The sequence below is a fragment of the Brassica napus genome, chromosome C4 (assembly GCF_020379485.1).
Source record: "Brassica napus cultivar Da-Ae chromosome C4, Da-Ae, whole genome shotgun sequence".
Taxonomy (NCBI): domain Eukaryota; kingdom Viridiplantae; phylum Streptophyta; class Magnoliopsida; order Brassicales; family Brassicaceae; genus Brassica; species Brassica napus.
Genome location: NC_063447.1, coordinates 21,433,934 through 21,455,678, shown reverse-complemented (window position 1 = coordinate 21,455,678; position 21,745 = coordinate 21,433,934). Strand labels below are relative to the sequence as shown.

Here is a 21,745-nt window from a genome sequence, read left to right as displayed (position 1 = left end):
AGAAAAAGCTATTTTGTATTCGTTATGCTTTTCAGGCGGCTGTTCATACATTATGGAGGGAAAGAAACAAGATAAAGCATGATGACAAGCCGATGTTGTTGCATGCACTAAAGAAGATGTTAGATAAAGAGATCAGAAACAAACTAAGCTTGGTGAAAGCAATAAGGGGAAAGGGCATGGAAGAGGTGTTGCAATTTTGGTTTAGTACAAGATTATGAATATTTTTTGGAGATAGGAGTCTAAGTGGTAGAATGAGTCAGTTTTTATACAAAGGTGCACATGATGTAAGAAGTTTTTTTTTTTGATGAATAAAAATTTAACATTCATTCAAAAAAAAAATAGTAAGAGCAGCCACGTCAGCAAACCAGAGCACGTGACACTATATAAAGCTTTCTTCTTTCTCCAAACTTTGTCTGTTTCTCAATTGAAGTTTCTTGGAGAAATGATTCATCTTGTTTGAAGATCTTTTCTCAATTCACGGTCTTCTACATTTGGATTGTGGATTGTTGTTTTATGAACGACAATTCAATTCAATAACAAAATCATACAATTATTGTTATCAGTGGTATCAGACCCGTCGCATCTATGGTCTTCAATGGTGTTTCCAGTGACTTTATTCCATGGATTTCAGCGTTGGAAGATCAGTTTGCTCGTGATGATTACTCAGATTTGAAAAAAATTGGCTTTAGATGTGTATCTAATCGGCGGTGAAGCAAAATCGTACGTTCAAGAACGTCATGGGTTCAAATATTTTGAAACTTGGGATGATCTAAGGAGTAGTTTGATTCTGAAGTTTGGTGAACTGATATATGGTGTTTTTGGCATCTTATATATATATGTTTTCTAATTGGTTTTCAAGTCATTATCGAGTCTTCCTAGTCCTTTTCGAGTCATTACTGGTCTGGAGTTGCATTGGATTGGAGATAGACCAGCTGGAACAAAAAGGACAGAACACAATGCAATCTGGAGATTTTCACGCGGAACAATCTGAGTGACTGTTCCCGATAGCGGAGCAACCCGAGTGACTGTTCCCGATAGAGCGGAGCAACCCGAGTGCATGTTCCAGCGGCATAGATTTTTAAGGAAACTACAAGTCATTACGGGATTTGCCCTAATTATCCCATCTTTTTCTCTCAGCCGCCGGTGGCTTCCATAAAACTTCTCTTTCTGTTTTTCTATATTTTACTACGCTGTTTTTGAGACAAGGAATCAGACTTGAGCTTTGAGAGATTTGTGATTTGATACTTTGTAAAGGGAGAAGGCTCCATCTCTCTCACGATAGAGAAGAACCCCCTGAACCCTTATTCTATTTTATCTACACATGTTTTATTCAGTCTGTGTCTCTGTGTTTTCTCTGTTCATGGCTGAGTAGTCAACTTGCTTAGTCTAGGGTGTTAGGGTGTTAGATCCGTGAGCTTGACATAAATAAGTTATAAATCGATTGTCTTCATGCACTGTTGTTCTTAAGGCTTGCATCAAGTTAACCACTTAGTGCCTGATTCTAGGTTTAATCTATTCATCAAAAGTGTTATAGGTTGCTAGACATAACTTGAATGAGCATCATATCCCTAACCAACGAAAGTAGATGTTAGGGTGTTCTGTGAACAGATCAGACTTGATCTTAATGTTTGTCATCGCATCTCAGTCCAAACGACAGTTTAGGTACTGAGATTGATTGACAAAAGGTGAAGCACCACGACAGTGGGCTGATCTATCTTAAGTGATTCGAGTTCTAGACTGGTCTTTAATCGAACTTGAATAATTGTTTGGCTCACACTTGTTTAACACCCGACCAAACCACCCTAGGCTAGCATTTTAATCATCTGAAAGCTTTAATTAATCTTATTACTTGCTTGTTACGAAACCTTAATCTCAAAACCCCATCATTGTTTTAGCTAAGTATTGATCCCATAAAGATAAAGTGTAATCGTTGGTCTCTGTGGATTCGATCCTAAAGTGCTACATCGACATACCATTCGATTGTGGTAGTGTGCAAATTAGGTTAATTGGTGTGCGTATACACGTAATATCAATTTGCCGCCGTTGCCGGGGACCATCTTTTTACCTTTATTTTTCGGTTATTTATTTAGTCTAAGACCTCTAACTTGCTATATCCTTTTTGTTGTAACTAATGTTCCAGGTGTATGACCAGTAGACATACTCGGAGAAACGCACAAGGAGAATTGGTTACACTTACCAACCAGGAGCTAGCAAGGTTAGAAAGATCAAATCGTCAACAGTCAAGGCAAACCAACACCACTATGGGTGATCACGCCAATCAGGATGATCTCACTGCTGCAATGGCACACATGCAGCAGCAGATGCAACAGTTGCAGCAGACCAGCTGCTCAGCAGCAGCAGGAACAGATGCGCAGACTGTTCCGTTCGGGGAGAGAAACCTTCCGCGTAACATCCCTACTACGCGCTCTGCCATTGTTCCTCCACCCTGCACTAGGCAGGACTTCGAGATCAAGCATGCTTTGATCGGTCTAGTACAGAGAAAGGTGTTCTCTGGTCTCTCTACAGAAATTCCAATGGAGCATATTGAGAGCTTCGAAAAAGTCTGCAGTTTCACTCGCGCGAATGGTGTTCCACCAGATTACATCACGTGCATGTTATTCCCATTCTCTCTTGATGGAAAAGCTGCACGGTGGTTGAACTCTCTCCCTACCGGCTCTCTCACTTCATGGGAACAGGTCCAATCAGCATTCTTCAACCATTTCTACTCTAAGGCGAGAACAACTGCATTGAGGAACAAGATCACCTCCTTCAGACAGCTCACTGATGAGCCTTTCTGCGACGCATGGGAGCGTTTCAATGACTATCGCAGAGAATGTCCTCACCATGGATTTGATGATGACTACCTCTTGGATATGAGGGAGTTGACTGGGAATTTCAGAGTGCTATGAACTCTGCCAGCAATGGAGACTTTATGACTCAGACCACTGATGGAGCGTTTAAGCTGATTGAGACCATGGCTGCTAGCTCAGCTAATAAGAAAGAGGAGAATGATTGCTCTAAGAAAGGGAACAGTTCTGACACCCAGAAGATAGATGGGCTGGCTGTCACGGTTGATCAGCTACTGAAAAACAACCAAGGGCACGTCTTCAGCATGGAGCAAGCTACGGCCGAGCAGATTCAGCACCAGAACCAGCGACAATCGCAGAGCAATCGGCAAGCTGTTCCAGCTACCGAGAACAATCAACCAGATGAGCTGAAGGGTCTGGGTATGATGATGCAACAACCTGTTGCAGGGTCAGCAGGTTCAGGCCAAGGCGTTGAATCAGGTGACCACGGAAATCAACACCAGGATGGGTAACATGTTCACTGAGCTGAATGCCAAGTATGACACTCTTGCAATCCACATAAGAAAGATCGATGTTCAGCTTGCTCAAACAGTTGAGAGTGTCAAGAGGCAACAATGGACGCTCCATGGAAAAATTGATAAAAATTCTAGGACTGAGCAATGTAATGCAATAGTGCAGCCGTTCGCTGAGACTGTTCTAGGCGAAGAAGAGAACACAGAGCAGTCTGCTAGCTCTGGAGCGACTGCTCCTAGCGAACATGCTGAGACTTTACCAGTGCGAGTCTATGTTCCTATGGTTCCCTATCCAATTCCACCTAAACATCTGATGGATCCTATTAGGGCAGAGAAACTGGCTGGGTTTAGGAAGATGGTAAGAAGGCTTCCTCAAAAGATCTCATTTGAACATGCTTGGGAGATTCGGCCATTTCATATGTTCTTCAAAAATTGCAGAGAATCTCAGAAGGAAATCAAGGCACTCTTTACTGAAGCAATGACATCATCGCTGAAGGTACTTCCTAAGGTTGATGACCCTGGAAAGTTTGTTTTTCCTTGTTCCATTGCTGGAGTGGAATTCAAGGAAGCTCTTTGTGATTCTGGGTCTAGTGTGAACCTTGTCTCAAAAGCGATTGTAGACGAGCTGGGCATTGTTGATGTTTGGGTGAAGCTGGCCTTTACGAACTCTTCCATGGCAGTCCCTTATGGAACCATTCGCAATCTTCCTGTCCAGATTGGGGACTGTGTGCTCCATACCGAATTTCAAGTTGTTGAGATGAGGAACGATCATGAGATGCCTTTGATCTTTGGAAGATCATTTATGGCTACAGTGGAAGCAATCGTCGACATGCCTAATAAGAGAGTTTCCTTCTCCAACATCAACAAGAAGGTTTTCTACAAGGCTGTCCCAACCAGATCACAAATCCGATACGCCTCTTGCATCTCAGTGGTTAGTGGAGAACAGCTGGAAATTGTTCCTAAGAAGGAGCTTGGTAAAAAGGGTGAGATCAAAGAAGTCCTGGATGGAGATCCTCACATTGATACCATGAATCTCAGTGCAAATGTAAAGCTGAATGAAAAAGTCCAGAAGAAAAGGGTCAAGGATGATCCTATGATGACTTTGATACCTCGCTTGTGTGATGAAAAATCCACTGAGTATGAGGTAAAGTGCAAGGGTACCCCTAAACCTTTCTCTAAAGTCAGAGTAATTCTCACACATGAACTAAAAGGAGAAGCTACTGTGAAAGGGTTGTTGAGCAAAGTTTTGAAGCTGAACATGTCTGATTGTGGAGCTTGTTTTGGAACAAGCCCTCATGCTCAACCCGACTGATCCCAGTCACCAAGTCAAGCTAGTGACTTAAACCAAGCGCTTGGTGGGAGGCAAACCACTGGTAAGTGTAAATATAACTTGGTTTTGTTTTTGTTTACTTATTTTTCGTTTTAGTTTATTGAGTTTCAGGTCTAAAAGCAGAAAAATTCAAGATACTTAAAAATTCTAGGTTGCTGAAGGAGAGACTGCTCCAGGCGGAGATCTTGTGATGGAACACCCAGAATTTTCGTGGATCGTCCGCTCCACTCAGGTAAGTATCTCACAAAAAAAATGTTTGTTCTTGTTTTTACCTTCTCTCTGATTTATTTTCACACCAGGGACGTTGTGAAGTAAGTCTGGGGGATGGTTTTCGTCGTTTACTAACTCGTTTCTTTCTTTTGTTTTTCTTTTGAGTCAGTTTGAGTCAGTTTTTATGATTGAGTCAGTCAAAACTTTGTGGGAATTAGGACCTTATTCTGTGTTGATCACTGACCACCTCGTGCTTTAGTTATCTTATTCAGTGACCTTATCAGTGGCGAAAGACACACATATGGACCTGGAACACCCTGACATATCTCACTTGATTCTCCAAAAGTTCTCAGCCGATCAGGTTACACTGGGTAGACTTAACTCCACCTAACTTGAACCTAATCTTGACTGAAATTCTTCTTGTTATGGGCATTAGATCAGGGAAACGAGAGCAAACTCAGGACTTCTTATCCTTTTTATCCATCTTGCTGATCCTGAGTGGCTAGCTCATCTTTAGCTAATTCCCACCCTGCACCTTAGCCTTTATTCCATCTTCATGCATTTGTTTTTCAGTGTCATATGTGCAGATATGTACAAAAAGGTTGGAGAGGAAAGAATCAACGCAGCCTCCTACTCGTTAATGCTGCAGAAATTCAGTCAGAAAGGAGAACAAGCAGATTAAGGGAGCAACCGCTCCATAAACAATGAACTATGCAAGAGCAGGGGTGGAGAACCAGAATGGTTGAAAATCAGAACCACCAGTGGCACTCAGAACCATCATGTATGACCTCCTTCTTCGTCACATCACCATATCAGTCTTCAAAAAAAAAAAAAAAAGAACCAAAATAAGGTGATGGAGAAGGGGAAGAAATCAAAGAAACATGAGCCACTGGGAGGATCGAGCAAAGGAGTGGGTACCAAAAGGAAAGTGGAACGCAGAACAATCAGTTGCATGTTCCGTCATCAGAACAGTCGCACCAGATAGAGCAAAAACGAGTAGAGGCTGTGGACATCAATGGATCTATCCTCTCTTGCCATTTTGTGCGATATCCTGCATCCTCTTCAATGAAATGGTAGCCCCTAAACACTTTTAACTCCACCATTAAATAGCCTGTTTCACACCTAGACCGTCTACCCTGAATGATGTCTGTGATGATAAGCTCACGCTACTCTTAAATGAATGTAGGGAGTATTGTCTCGATAGTGTTGCTTTTTCAGGTTTGAGATGAAGAGTATGGAGCCGATTTTTGAACAGCAGTCAGTGGGGTTCCGGTAAGGCTGTATTGTCCTAGTTTTATTGCTTGTATGGTTCAGAGATTCGTTGTTAAAGTATGGTTGCTGAGAATAGGAGAGTTCTCACACTTTCAAACCTTTCTCCCTGTTCTTGATACTTGACATTGTTTGAGGACAAACAAGGATCTAAGTCTGGGGGAATTGATATATGGTGTTTTTGGCATCTTGTATATATGTTTTCTAATTGGTTTTCAAGTCATTATCGAGTCTCCCTAGTCATTTTCGAGTCATTACAGGTCTGGAGTTGCATTGGATTGGAGATAGACCAGCTGGAACAAAAAGGACAGAACACAATGCAATCTGGAGATTTTCACGCGGAACAGTCTGAGTGACTGTTCCCGATAGCGGAGCAACCCGAGTGACTGTTCCCGATAGAGCGGAGCAACCCGAGTGCATGTTCCAGCGGCAGAGATTTTTAAGGAAACTACAAGTCATTACGGGATTTGCCCTAATTATCCCATCTTTTTCTCTCAGCATCCGGTGGCTTCCATAAAACTTCTCTTTCTGTTTTTCTATATTTTACTACGCTGTTTTTGAGACAAGGAATCAGACTTGAGCTTTGAGAGATTTGTGATTTGATACTTTGTAAAGGGAGAAGGCTCCATCTCTCTCACGATAGAGAAGAACCCCCTGAACCCTTATTCTATTTTATCTACACATGTTTTATTCAGTCTGTGTCTCTGTGTTTTCTCTGTTCATGGCTGAGTAGTCAACTTGCTTAGTCTAGGGTGTTAGGGTGTTAGATCCGTGAGCTTGACATAAATAAGTTATAAATCGATTGTCTTCATTCACTGTTGTTCTTAAGGCTTGCATCAAGTTAACCACTTAGTGCCTGATTCTAGGTTTAATCTATTCATCAAAAGTGTTATAGGTTGCTAGACATAACTTGAATGAGCATCATATCCCTAACCAGCGAAAGTAGATGTTAGGGTGTTTTGTGAACAGATCGGACTTGATCTTAATGTTTGTCATCGCATCTTAGTCCAAACGACAGTTTAGGTACTGAGATCGATTGACAAAAGGTGAAGCACCACGACAGTGGGCTGATCTATCTTAAGTGATTCGAGTTCTAGACTGGTCTTTAATCGAACTTGAATAATTGTTTGGCTCACACTTGTTTAACACCCGACCAAACCACCCTAGGCTAGCATTTTAATCATCTGAAAGCTTTAATTAATCTTATTACTTGTTTGTTACGAAACCTTAATCTCAAAACCCCATCATTGTTGTAGCTAAGTATTGATCCCATAAAGGTAAAGTGTAATCGTTGGTCTTTGTGGATTCGATCCTAAAGTGCTACATCGACATACCATTCGATCGTGTTAATTGGTGTGTGTATACACGTAATATCATGAACATGACGATCCGGAACAGATCAGATTGGAGGCAGAGAGGGACAAGTCGGTTCTGAATGGGCGAGATACAGAGACTATAAATAGCACCGACGCGACTCAAGAAGTGAAGGAGCACATCGTGAATCTTGAACCAAACGAGATGCATCAAGAAGAATCTGAACTAAACGCAATAAGACTAATGTGGATCAAGAGATGGAAGTGGTTTGTTCGATTCAAGATAAGCTTTCGCTTGAAGAGATTAATTCAGTTCTGGAAACACCAAAGGAAGCGATTCCAAAGTCTCAGGTACTGTTTTCTTCAACAGAATCTCAACGCATCGCATCGCTGAACCTCTCGCTCGAGCTCTGCCACACAAAGAGTTCGCAACTGTTTTTACTTTTTATACACTACCGAAACTACACTAAAATAAAGGTTTAGATTATTATGATGTATATTAATTACAGTAAAATAATGTTTTTGGCTAACATATTTCCTCCCAACATTTGATCCACAACCAACACAGAAGATAGCAGTTATGGTATGAAATTAACATTATGTCTTCTTTATTTCCAATTGAAATGTTTACACTAACAGATGATCAACAACATCAGTAAAAACGTAATTAGGATTATAGATAACAAAATAATGCAGTCAAAGTCTAGGTATTCGAGTATCCGTTCGGGTACTGACCAGTTCTTTCAAGTATCAAATTTTTCGTATTTTAAAATTAAGTCCATTTCGGATATTATGAAATTTGGGTTGGGTTCGAATCAGGTCCTCCCGAGTCCGGATGAGTTCGGATCTGTTGTATAGGAACCTGAAAACAACCGAATAAACAATGTATCTAAAATGGGTTCGGATATTCGAACCCAAAGTAACCATATTACCTGATTTGATTCAAATATTTTATATCTAAACTACTTAAATGTACAAAAAAAAACTAAAACTACTCATTAGACACGGTTTTGTTTGAATATTTCTATCCAAACTATCCAAACTACCCAATCCGTAAATGTTCAACATGCTGCTCGCTGCTCCTAGAATAAATCAGGATGTCATCGATGAAGACAATCGTGCACTTATCTAAGTGCTCACGATAGACATCATTCATATGTTTCGCAAATGCCATCGGTGCATTCGTCAACCCAAACGGATCCATATCGCATATGGAAATCAGCATCACGTACATACTCCTCAACTGTAGTCATTTGATGGTATCCTGACGGTTGGACATCCTTCGAGAACCATGAACCTCCCTCCATCTAATCCAACAACTCATCAATACGATGGTTACCATGTTCAAGTTCATGTAGTCGATACAAAACCTGAAATTCTCATCTTTCTTCTTTACAAACAATAATGATGCTCCCCACGGTGAAGTACTCGGTCTGATAAAACCCTTGTCTGATGAATCTTCCATATGCTCTTTCCACTCGGTCATCTCTGCTGGTGCTAATTTTTATAGAAAATCGTGAAACCGGTGTCGTCCCTGACTCCAACTCAATCGTAAAGACGTCTCCTTTGGCTGGTGACGGCCCTTCCAAAGGCCTCAAATTCATACACATACTCTGAAACAACTAGAAAATCTTTCAACTCAAGCTGACTATCGTTCTTAACCATCGAAATGATCACAAAAAATATATTTAACTCCTATCCAATAACTCCTCAGCATGTAGCATGTAGACAATAAAAACTCTCATCGACTCCAGGAATAAGAACTCTTGCCCTCAGACAAATCAATACTACTTGATGTCATGAAATCCAATCCATCCCAAGGATGACATCGCATAAAATCAGCTTCATCTCTGATGAATCTCTGAATAACTCGATTCCTACACGCATAACTGGTACAACTCGAATATAAATAACTCCCAATGTCCTATGTCAGCTGTCTGAACTGAAACCATAATGAAACGATCAACACTGCCAAAAGCTGGCAAACAAAACCAAGCGTAACTTCAATATCAACACAACGTGATCTGGCGCACCACCAATCCAAAAGCGATTTCCCAAGAGTTTCCAGACCAAGCATACATCCAAAATAGTCCATAAACTCGTATACAAATACAACACATGCCAATTGATGGCTCATACCTCATATCACAAAAACTCATGCATCAAAAACTCGTGGAACGATGTCTTGAAATTGGGTGGTGGCAGAAACGTCACATATCCACTCCTAAACAACCTCAGAATAATGACTGAAGAAATTGATAGACCCCTAAGCAATCTGACAAACTGCAACATCACACATATGCTGAACATCTGGTAGACCTCTGATAGCCAAAAGACGAATGTCGACTCATCGTCTTAAAAGGAGACAATTGAGTTAATAATTACTAGACATAATGATGCTAAAATAATTTCCCAAATACCCTTTTTATTAATTTTCATTATATATATATATGTATATATATATATATTATTATTTTGAATACGTAGAAAACCGAATCCTTTAATTGCCATCCCAGGATGGAACCGGGACGGAGCCCCGCTCTGATACCAAATTAGGACACACGTCACCTCCTATATGGCGAAAAAAATGGACCACCAACAATATCTCATAACACAAAAGGCCATATACACAACTCCACTCACCCTAAGCCCAGTAACACCAATCCATCCAAATATCATATACTCATCACTCTCACCTGAAATGGGGAAGAAAGAGGGGTGAGTAACAGGGGAGTTACTCTGTGAGATATGGGATACTAAACCCGAAATCCATGGACCTGGACAGAGCACTCTGAATAAATATAATTTAATCCTAACACGTTGCAAACACGGTACCTAAAGTACCCATAGATCAAACAATAGTCCTAGCGAGTTGCACACTCGCTGCCCACTAACAGGACAAAAACACCACCGAATATGTGCTCAGCCACACACGCCCGTAGACGATTTCTTGACACCTCCGGGTTACAGCCAACCGGTAGACTATAGCTGGCCGTAACCTCCATATAATCCGGCATACAGCAGCACGTCTCTCTACGTCTCTGTATCCATCTCCAAACAATCTCATAACTCTTAATAAAACAACTATTTTTATGCATCGATTTTAAATGAAACAATCATTATTGACTCCTCTAACACCTTAGTTCCGGTTTAAGTAAAGAACCTAAAAACTAAGTAAGCAATGACATACTCGATTTCACGCAGACGGAACATATCAGAAATAAATTATATACTTATTCGAGGTCCTAAGCCATGTAAGAGAAATTCGGGAAAAGACCCTCACGTTTGCCATGATCGGAAAAACTAGCTGACGGAAGAAGTAGTCAACTGCAACATGATAAATAAGGACTTATATTTCGGGTTTCCTAAAATAAAGTTTCCAAAACTGGAAACTTTCCTTAATAGAAACTTTCCTAAAATATATTTAGAATTTTCCATAAATATAGACTAGGTTTATGATTTTCGGATTTGAACAGATTTGATACCCGAAAGTAAAATAGCCATAACTTTCTAACCGTACCTCGGTTTGTCAATCTGAAAGATGATCCGAAAAACTGACAACAGAGACCTTTCCGATGATATCTCCCTCGTTTTCTGGGTCAGTCTGGATAAACGGAAAAACGCTCATGAAGTTGACTATTTGTGGATCGGATCTGCAGAGAACAGTCTCGAAGAAATAACCATAACTATTAGAGGAAAAATCCAAATGATGATCCGTTTTCATAAGAGGCAGCACAAAAATTGGGATTGAGCGTCAAGCCTCACTGTCACCTTATATACTCGCTTGGCTTAACAACGGTACTGAAATCAATGTCTCCAAGCAAGTGTTTCTTTCTTTCTCCACTATAAGGACTCCACAACATGTGACGTCGTTCCTATGGATGCTTGTCACATATTACTCAGACGACCGTGGCAGTTTGACAGGGATGCAGTTCATCGTGGAAAAGCTAATACATATGGCTTTGTGTTCCAAGATCGTACGATTACTTTGTTACCTTCCCACGAACAAGCAGAACCAAGCAGTTGTACAATTAAGGAGACGCCTCCTACACCTGCAGCGAAGACACTACTAACTATTCCTAAGGCGGAACTTGCTAAACACATCAACAGTGGTGAAATTCTTTGGGCTCTCGTCGCATCTCCAGCCGCGACACCATGTCCCACAACAGCACCACCACCATTCACGCAACTACTTCGTGAATTTAGTGATGTGTTTCCCGAGGAACTACCCAGTGATCTTCCACCATTACGAGACATACAACATCATGTCGACCTAGTAGGGCCTAATCCAGTTCTTCCTAACAGACCGCACTACCGTATGAGTCCCCAAGAACACGATGAACGTAGACGACAAGTTGAAGAGCTTCTCGTCAAAGGGCACATGAACGAAAGTATAAGACCAGCAGCAGTTCCGGCGTTGCTCATTCCTAAGAAATACAGAACATGGCGTATGTGCATTGATAGTCGTGCCATAAACAAAATAACGGTACGATATCAATTTCCCATATCAAGACTGGATGACCTTTTGGATCAGATTGGGCTTGCTACTCTGTTCACCAAACTCTATCTCAAGAGTCGTTATAATCAAATTCATATCCGACCATGAGATGAGTGGAAGACAACTTTCAAAACCCAGGAAGGTCTTTTCGAATGGACAGTGATGTCGTTTGGCTTATCTAATGCTCTCAACACCTTCATGCGAGTTATGAACCAAGCCCTTCGCTCATTCATTGGAAAGTTTGTTGCCGTAAACTTTGAAGATATATTGCTTTTCAGCAACGACTTGGAAAGCCACATGAATCATCTACAAGACATTATCAAAGCACTTCGCCGTGAAACACTTTATGCCGTGCGCCATAAGTGCATCTTCATAGTAGATGATGTCCTTTTCTTAGGCTATATTTGTCTCCACTGAAGGACTCCAGGGTGATTCAAGCAAGGTGAAAGTAATCTAGTCGTGGCTTACTCCGCGTACAATCAGCGAAGTTCGTAGTTTTCACAATCTCGCTTTGTTTTACCGGTGCTTTGTGCAGCACTTCAGAATATTGCAGCTCCACTTACAGACTACATGAAGAGTGTCTCCTTCTCTTGGACACCTGAAGCGGACGCAGCTTTTGAAGAACTTAAACGAAGGCTAGTCTCAACACATATCCTGGCATTACCCGATTTTACTCAAGTTTTCGAGTTACATTGCGATGGTTGTAAACTCAGTATAGGAGCTGTTCTAAGTCAGCTTGGCCGGCCAGTGGCGTTTTATAGTGAGAAGATTGCAGGTGTCAGATAGAGCTTGGTTGCGGGTCAAACCCGCCCTGCCTGACCCGCCAACCCGCGGGCTGACTGATTTTTTTGACTCAAAAAATTTGACCTGCAAGAAGAAAATATGAAACCCGCACCTGCCTCGCTTAAACCCGCGGATAATACTAATAATAAAAAAATTATTAATTTAAATATTTTTATTAAAAATAATAATAAAATTTAATATTTGAAATATATTTTATTAAAAATAAAAATAATATTTAATATTTTAAATATTTTTTATTAAAAATAATGATATTAATCTATTTATAATTAAAATTAAATAATTTTTTTAAAAAAAATTGTTAAAAATTAATATTTTTTCAAAAAAATTCATTTTTTTTAACTTTTGCGGGTTAGCGGGTACCGGCAGTTGAATTTTGGCTGACCGCACCCGCCCCCCATAAAAATCACTCAACCCGCACCCGCACCCTCGAACCAAATTTTTCACATCACTCGACATACACCCGCCCTGCAGCGGGTCAAACGGGCGGGGCCTGCGGATAATGATTTATATTCCCATCATTAGTTCCAGAGCCCGTTATAGCACTTATGATGTCGAGTTCTATGCTATTGGCAAAGCTATCAAGCATTGGCGGCATTATCTCTTCCATCAAGAGTATATTATACACCAATCATGATGCGCTCAAGCAGTTGGGAAGCCAGGACAAGATTTCATCAAGGCATGCTTCTTGGATAGCCTTTTTTCAACAAATTATGTTTGTAATCAAGCATCAATCAGGTAGGACAAATAAGGTTGCAGATGCCCTTAGTCGTCGACATACTCTTGTGGCTACCTTACAGGTTTCGGTTCTAGGATTCGCGGTCCTTCCAGACCTATACGAGTCAGATGCATATTTTGGAACGATTTTACCGTCATTACACAATGGTGACCGGTCATAGTTTGCACTCCATGATGGGTTTTTGTTTCAAGGAAGCCATTTGTGTATTCCGAAAGCAGTCTTCGACTCAAGATGATAAAAGAATTGCATGAAGAGGATCATGTGGGACGTGATCGCACACTTCAGTTGGTCACTGACACCTATTTTTGGCCTTCCTTGTGTCGGGATGTGGCTCATTTTGTGGAGAGGTGCATGGTTTGTCAAAGGTCGAATGGACATGCTTCAAACAGCGGTTTATACCTTTCATTACCAGTGCCTACTCAACCTTGGACAGATATCAGTATGGACTTTGTGTTGGGTCTTCCCCGTACTCAACGCGGATTTGATTCAATTTTTGTGGTCGTTGATCGTTTCTCGAAGATGACACATTTTATACCTTGCAAGAAGACGACGGATGCAGTCCAAGTAGCAGTCCTATTCTTTCGTGAAGTTTACCAGTTACATGGGCTCCCTTTGTCGATCATTTCAGACAGAGATTCACACTTTCTTAGTCACTTTTGGAGGTCTCTTTGGCTTCTTGTAAGTACTAGCCTCGACATGAGCTCTGCCTATCATCCCCAGTCGGATGGCTAGACTGAGGTTACAAATCGCACTCTCAGTGACATGCTTCGTTGCTTGGTGGTTGATAACATCATAACTTGGGACTCGGTTCTCTCCAAGTTGAATTCGCACATAATCATGCAGTGAACCGCAGTACACGTTTTAATCTATTCTGCATTGTTTATGGGATTGTTCCTCGTGGACCTATTGATCTCAATAATGCTTTGATCCAACATGCGAACATGGTGAGGCAAACAATTTCGCCGCTTCCCTTACGGATATTCACGCTCAGGTCCATGACAACTTATAATTGTATTCGGAATAATACAAAGTGGATGTCGATCGTCATCGTCACAACCTGTAATTCAAAGCTGGTTATCGTGTATGGGCTGTCTTAACACGCAAACGTTTTGCTCCGGGTGAATACAACAAACTGAAGTCACGTAAAATTGGTCCTGCAAGTTCTTGAGAAGATAAATGCAAATGCGTATCGTCTACTTCTTCATTCTACAGATCGATACTCAGATGTGTTCAACGTCAAGCACCTTATTCCTTATGTGGTGCACGATAATACTGAAGATCCGAGGTCGGATCTTTCTCAACCTCGGGTGACCTGATGCAGTATGATCCATAATTTCCTTATTGGCTTTACCATTGGTTTTCCTTTATTGTTATTGCTTTCATTAAACGTTAGTTTTCAATTTCTTTAGAGATAAGTATTAAGATTTAAGGATAAATTGTTAGGTCATAAGGACTTAGGACTTTTCATAGTTATATAATAGTGATCTCTTGGGTTGTAAGAGACACAATATTATCAATTTATAAAACAGAAGCTTTGCTTTTACAACCTTGTTTCCTGCTAGATCATTGGTGATCTCAACACAAACGAGTTCATAGGTTCTCTTGGGCATTCTATCACCCCCTCATTCGGCCTGTGGACTTGACTCCATCTCGTCTGACTATTGGTCGTTTAATTTTTCCGAAGGCTCGATTGTCTTGTCTACTAACCATGCAATCACCACATGACATTTCCCTGTGTTTTGGCCTCACTCGCATGGTATCGCAATAGGTCACCCAACCTTTCACTACTCCAGCCCAAACACGCTTTACCCTGGAGTTCTAAACGGATGTGTGACAGAAAAGGTAAGTCAAATTTGGTGACATAGGTAGCCAAGTCAATTCTTTTAAGCCATTCCATATACCAAAAACCGGGATGTTACAATTCACCTCCTCTCAAAGAACGAAATATCCTCGTTGCGTCCTCGTTACCCATGCTAGTGTGAGCCCTCACTGACTCCACATTCGTTTGTGTTCGGCTCTGATACCACTTATAACGCCTTGACCGCCCACAGCTAAAGGGCCACCCACGCCCTCTCTCTTGGCCCGTGGGCCCCATCCCGTCTGACGAGCGGTGCACTAATTTTTCATGTCCCAAATGTCTTGTCTACTAACCCTGCAATCACCATGTCCTTTCCCTGTGTTTTGGTCTCACTCGCACGGTATCGCGAATCACTTCCCGATAGGTCACACATCCTTTCATTACTCCAGGCCAAACCCGCTTAACTCTGGAGTTCTAAACATATGTGTGACGGAAAAAGTAAGTCGACTTTTGTGAAATAGATAGTCAAAACAATTATTTTAAACCATTCCATATACCAAAAAACCAGGTGTTGGGGCCAAAATCGGTCACGGCGGAATCGATATCCAGGATGAACCGCGATGTAAGAAGCTTGATTTGGATACATAGAGTAGTGGAGAATCACCAAGAAGTTGAATAAATCTCATTGGAGTTAAGATTAAGAAACTATCCCACTTTTAAATCAGGTGATCCCAGTTTTCCTGTTTGAGAATATGACCTCTTCTTCGTCATTCTTATCAAAACAGGATGAACCGCGATGTATGAAGCTTGATTTAGATACATAAAGTAGTGGAGAATCACCAGAAAGTTGAATATTGCTCATTGGAGTTAGGATGAAGAAGCTATCCCACTTTCAAATCAGGTGGTCCCAGTTTTCCTGTTTGGGAATATGACAACTTCTTCGTCATTCTTATAAAAAAAGGATGAACCGCGATGTAAGAAGCTTGATTTAGATACATAAAGTAGTGGAGAATCATCAGGAAGTTGAATATAGCTCATTCGAGTTAGGATGAAGAAGCTATCCCACTTTCAAATCAGGTGGGCCCAGTTTTCCTGTTTGGGAATATGACAACTTCTTCATCATTCTTACCAAACCAAGATGAATCGCGATGTAAGAAGCTTGATTTGGATACATAAAGTAGTGGTGAATCACCAGGAAGTTGAATAAATCTCATAGGAGTTAGGACGAAGAAGCGATCCCACATTCAAATCAGGAGATCCAAGTTTTTCTGTTTGGGAATATGACAACTTCTTTGTCATTCTTATTAAAATAGGATGAACCGCGATGTAAGAAGCTCGATTTGGATACATAGAGTAGTGGAGAATTACCAGAATTTGATTAAATCTCATAGGAGTTTGGATGAAGAAGCCATCCCACTTTCAAATCAGGTGATCCCAGTATTCCTGTTTGGCAATATGACAACTTCTTTGTTATTCTAATCAATCCAGCATGAACCGCGATGTAAGAAGCTTGATTTGAATACATAAAGTAGTGGAGAATCACCAAGAAGTTGAATAAATCTCATAGGAGTTAAGATTAAGAAGCTATCCCACTTTTAAATCAGGTGATTCCAGTTTTCCTGTTTGGGAATATGACAACTTCTTCGTCATTCTTATGAAAACAGGATGAACCGCGATGTAAGAAGCTTCATTTGGATACATAGAGTAGTGGAGAATCACCAAGAAGTTGAATAAATCTCATAGGAGTTAAGATTAAGAAGCTATCCCACTTTTAAATCAGGTGATCCCAGTTTTCCTGTTTGGAAATAGGACAACTTCTTCGTCATTCTTATCAAACCAGGATGAACCGCGATGTAAGAAGCTTAATTTAGATACATAAAGTAGTGGAGAATCACCAGGAAGTTGAATAAATTTCATAGGAGTTAGGATGAAGAAGCTATCCCACTTTCAAATCAGGTGATCCCAGTTTTCCTGTTTGGGAATATGACAACTTCTTCGTCATTCTTACCAAACCAGGATGAACCCCGATGTAAGATGCTTGATTTGTATACATAAAGTAGTGGAGAATCACCAGGGCGTTGAATAAATCCCATAGGAGTTAGGATGAAAAAGTATCCCACTTTCACATAAGGTGATCCCAGTTTTCCTATTTGGGAATATGACAACTTCTTTTTCATTCTAATCAAACAAGGATGAATTGCGATGTAAGAAGATTGATTTTGATACATAAAGTAGTGGAGAATCACCAGGACGTTGAATAAATCTCATAGGAGTCAGGATGAAGAAGCTATCCCACTTTCAAATCAGGTGATCCCAGTTTTCCTGTTTGGGAATATGACAACTTCTTTGCCATTCTAATCAAACCAGGATGAATCGCGATGTAAGAAGCTTGATTTTGAGACATAAACTAGTGGAGAATCACCAGGAAGTTGAATAAATCTTAAAGGAGTTAGGATGAAGAAGCTATCCCACTTTCAAATCAGGTGATCACAGTTTTCGTGTTTGGGAATATGACAACTTCTTTGTTATATTAATCAAACCAGGATGAATCGCGATGCAAAAAGCTTGATTTTGAGACATAAAGTAGTGGAGAATCACCAGGAAGTTGAATAACTCTCATAAGAGTTAGGATGAAGAAGCTATCCCACTTTCAAATCAGGTGATCCCAATTTTCTTGTTTGGGAATATAACAACTTCTTTGTCATTCTAATCAAACCAGGATGAATCGCGATGGACGAAGCTTGATTTTGATACATAAAGTAGTGGAGAATCACCACGACGTTGAATAAATCTCATAGGACTTAGGATGAAGAAGCTATCCCACTTTCAAATCAGGTGATCCCATTTTTCCTGTTTGGGAATATGACAACTTCTTTGTCATTCTAATCAAACCAGGATGAATCGCGATGCAAGAAGCTTTATTTTTATACATAAAGTAGTGGAGAATCACCAGGAAGTTGAATAAATCTCATAGGAGTTAGGATGAAGGAGCTATCCCACTTTCAAATCAGGTGATCCTAGTTTTCCTGTTTGGGAATATGACAACTTCTTCGTCATTCTAATCAAACCAGGATGAATCGCGATGTAAGAAGCTTGATTTTGAGACATAAACTAGTGGAGAATCACCAAGAAGTTGAATAAATCTCATAGGAGTTAGGATGAAGGAGCTATCCCACTTTCAAATCAGGTGATCCCAGTTTTCCTGTTTGGGAATATGACAACTTCTTCGTCATTCTAATCAAACCAGGATGAATCGCGATGTAAGAAGCTTGATTTTGAGACATAAACTAGTGGAGAATCACCAGGAAGTTGAATAAATCTTAAAGGAGTTAGGATGAAGAAGCTATCCCACTTTCAAATCAGGTGATCACAGTTTTCGTGTTTGGGAATATGACAACTTCTTTGTTATATTAATCAAACCAGGATGAATCGCGATGCAAAAAGCTTGATTTTGAGACATAAAGTAGTGGAGAATCACCAGGAAGTTGAATAACCCTCATAAGAGTTAGGATGAAGAAGCTGTCCCACTTTCAAATCAGGTGATCCCAATTTTCTTGTTTGGGAATATAACAACTTCTTTGTCATTCTAATCAAACCAGGATGAATCGCGATGGACGGAGCTTGATTTTGATACATAAAGTAGTGGAGAATCACCACGACGTTGAATAAATCTCATAGGACTTAGGATGAAGAAGCTATCCCACTTTCAAATCAGGTGATCCCATTTTTCCTGTTTGGGAATATGACAACTTCTTTGTCATTCTAATCAAACCAGGATGAATCGCGATGCAAGAAGCTTTATTTTTATACATAAAGTAGTGGAGAATCACCAGGAAGTTGAATAAATCTCATAGGAGTTAGGATGAAGGAGTTATCCCACTTTCAAATCAGGTGATCCTAGTTTTCCTGTTTTGGGAATATGACAACTTCTTCGTCATTCTAATCAAACCAGGATGAATCGCGATGTAAGAAGCTTGATTTTGACACATAAAGTAGTGGAGAATCACCAGGAAGTTGAATAAATCTCATAGGAGTTAGGATGAAGAAGCTATCCCACTTTCAAATAAGGTGATCCCTGTTTTACTGTTTGGGAATATGAGAACTTCTTTATCATTCTAATCAAACCAGGATGAATCGCGATGTAAGAAGCTTGATTTTGATACATATAGTAGTGGAGAATCACTAGGAAATTGAATAAATCTCATAGGAGTTATGATGAAGAAGCTATCACACTTTCAAATCAGGTGATCCCAGTTTTCTTGTTTGGGAATATGACAACTTCTTCATTATTCTAATCAAACCAGGATAAATCGCGATGTGAGAAGCTTGATTTTGATACATAAAGTAGTGAAGAATCACCAGGAAGTTGAATAGATCTCATAGGAGTTAGGATGAAGAAGCTATCACACTTTCAAATCAATTGATCCCAGTTTTCCTGTTTGGGAATATGACAACTTCTTTGCCATTCTAATCAAACCAGGATGAATCGCGATGTAAGAAGCTTGATTTTGAGACATAAACTATTGGAGAATCACCAGGAAGTTGAATAAATCATAAAGGAGTTAGGATGAAGAAGCTATCCCACTTTCAAATCAGGTGATCCAAGTTTTCCTGTTTGGGAATATGACAACTTCTTTGCCATTCTAATCAAACCAGGATGAATCGCGATGTAAGAAGCTTGATTTTGATACATAAAGTAGTGGAGAATCACCAGGAAGTTGAATATATCTCATAGGAGTTAGGATGAAGAAGCTATCCCACTTTCAAATCAGGTGATCCCAGTTTTCCTGTTTGGGAATATGACAACTTCTTCGTCATTCTAATCAATCCAGGATGAATCGCAATGTAAGAAGCTTGATTTCGATACATAAAGTAGTGGAGAATCACCCAGAAGTTGAATAAATCTCATAGGAGTTAGAATGACGAAGCTATCCCACTTTGTGATCTCAGTTTTCATGTTTGGGAATATGACAACTTCTTCGTCATTCTAATAAAACCGGGATGAATCACGATGTAAGAAACTTGATTTTGATACATAAAGTAGTGGAGAATCACCAGGAAGTTGAATAAATCTCATAGGAGTTAGGATGAAGAAGCTATCCCACTTTCAAATCAGGTGATCCTAGTTTTCCTGTTTGGGAATATGACAACTTCTTCGTCATTCTAATCAAACCAGGATGAATCGCGATGTAAGATGCTTGATTTTGATACATAATGTAGTGGAGAATCACCAGGACGTTGAATAAATCTCATAGGAGTTAGGATGAAGAAGCTATCCCACTTTCAAATCAGATGATCCCATTTTTCCTGTTTGGGAATATGACAACTTCTTTGTCATTCTAATCAAACCAGGATGAATCGCGATGCAAGAAGCTTTATTTTTATACATAAAGTAGTGGAGAATCACCAGGAAGTTGAATAAATCTCATAGGAGTTAGGATGAAGGAACTATCCCACTTTCAAATCAGGTGATCCTAGTTTTCCTGTTTTGGGAATATGACAACTTCTTCGTCATTCTAATCAAACCAGGATGTATCACGATGTAAGAAGCTTGATTTTGACACATAAAGTAGTGGAGAATCACCAGGAAGTTGAATAAATCTCATAGGAGTTAGGATGAAGAAGCTATCCCACTTTCAAATCAGGTGATCCCTGTTTTACTGTTTGGGAATATGACAACTTCTTTATCATTCTAATCAAACCAGGATGAATCGCGATGTAAGAAGCTTGATTTTGATACATATAGTAGTGGAGAATCACCAGGAAATTGAATAAATCTCATAGGAGTTATGATGAAGAAGCTATCACACTTTCAAATCAGGTGATCCCAGTTTTTCTGTTTGGGAATATGACAACTTCTTCATTATTCTAATCAAACCATGTTAAATCGCGATGTAAGAAACTTGATTTTGATACATAAAGTAGTGAAGAATCACCAGGAAGTTGAATAGATCTCATAGGAGTTAGGATGAAGAAACTATCACACTTTCAAATCAGGTGATCCCAGTTTTCATGTTTGGGAATATGACAACTTCTTTGCCATTCTAATCAAACCAGGATGAATCGCGATGTAAGAAGCTTGATTTTGATACATAAAGTAGTGGAGAATCACCAGGAAGTTGAATATATCTCATAGGAGTTAGGATGAAGAAGCTATCCCACTTTCAAATCAGGTGATCCCAGTTTTCCTGTTTGGGAATATGACAACTTCTTCGTCATTCTAATCAAACCAGGATGAATCGCGATGTAAGAAGCTTGATTTTGAGACATAAACTAGTGGAGAATCACCAGGAAGTTGAATAAATCATAAAGGAGTTAGGATGAAGAAGCTATCCCACTTTCAAATCAGGTGATCCCAGTTTTCATGTTTTGGAATATGACAACTTCTTTGTCATTCTAATCAAACCAGGATGAATCGCGATGTAAGAAGCTTTATTTTGATACATAAAGTAGTGGAGAATCACCAGG

The 21,745-nt window shown here is 40.0% G+C and overlaps 1 non-coding gene across 1 annotated transcript; it reads right to left on the bottom strand.

The window, feature by feature from the left end:
• Positions 1-2,744: 2,744 nt before the first annotated feature.
• LOC125586707 lies at positions 2,745-2,851 on the bottom strand. Its single transcript, XR_007323243.1, has one exon. It is a non-coding gene; the product is annotated as a small nucleolar RNA R71 (small nucleolar RNA).
• Positions 2,852-21,745: the final 18,894 nt, after the last annotated feature.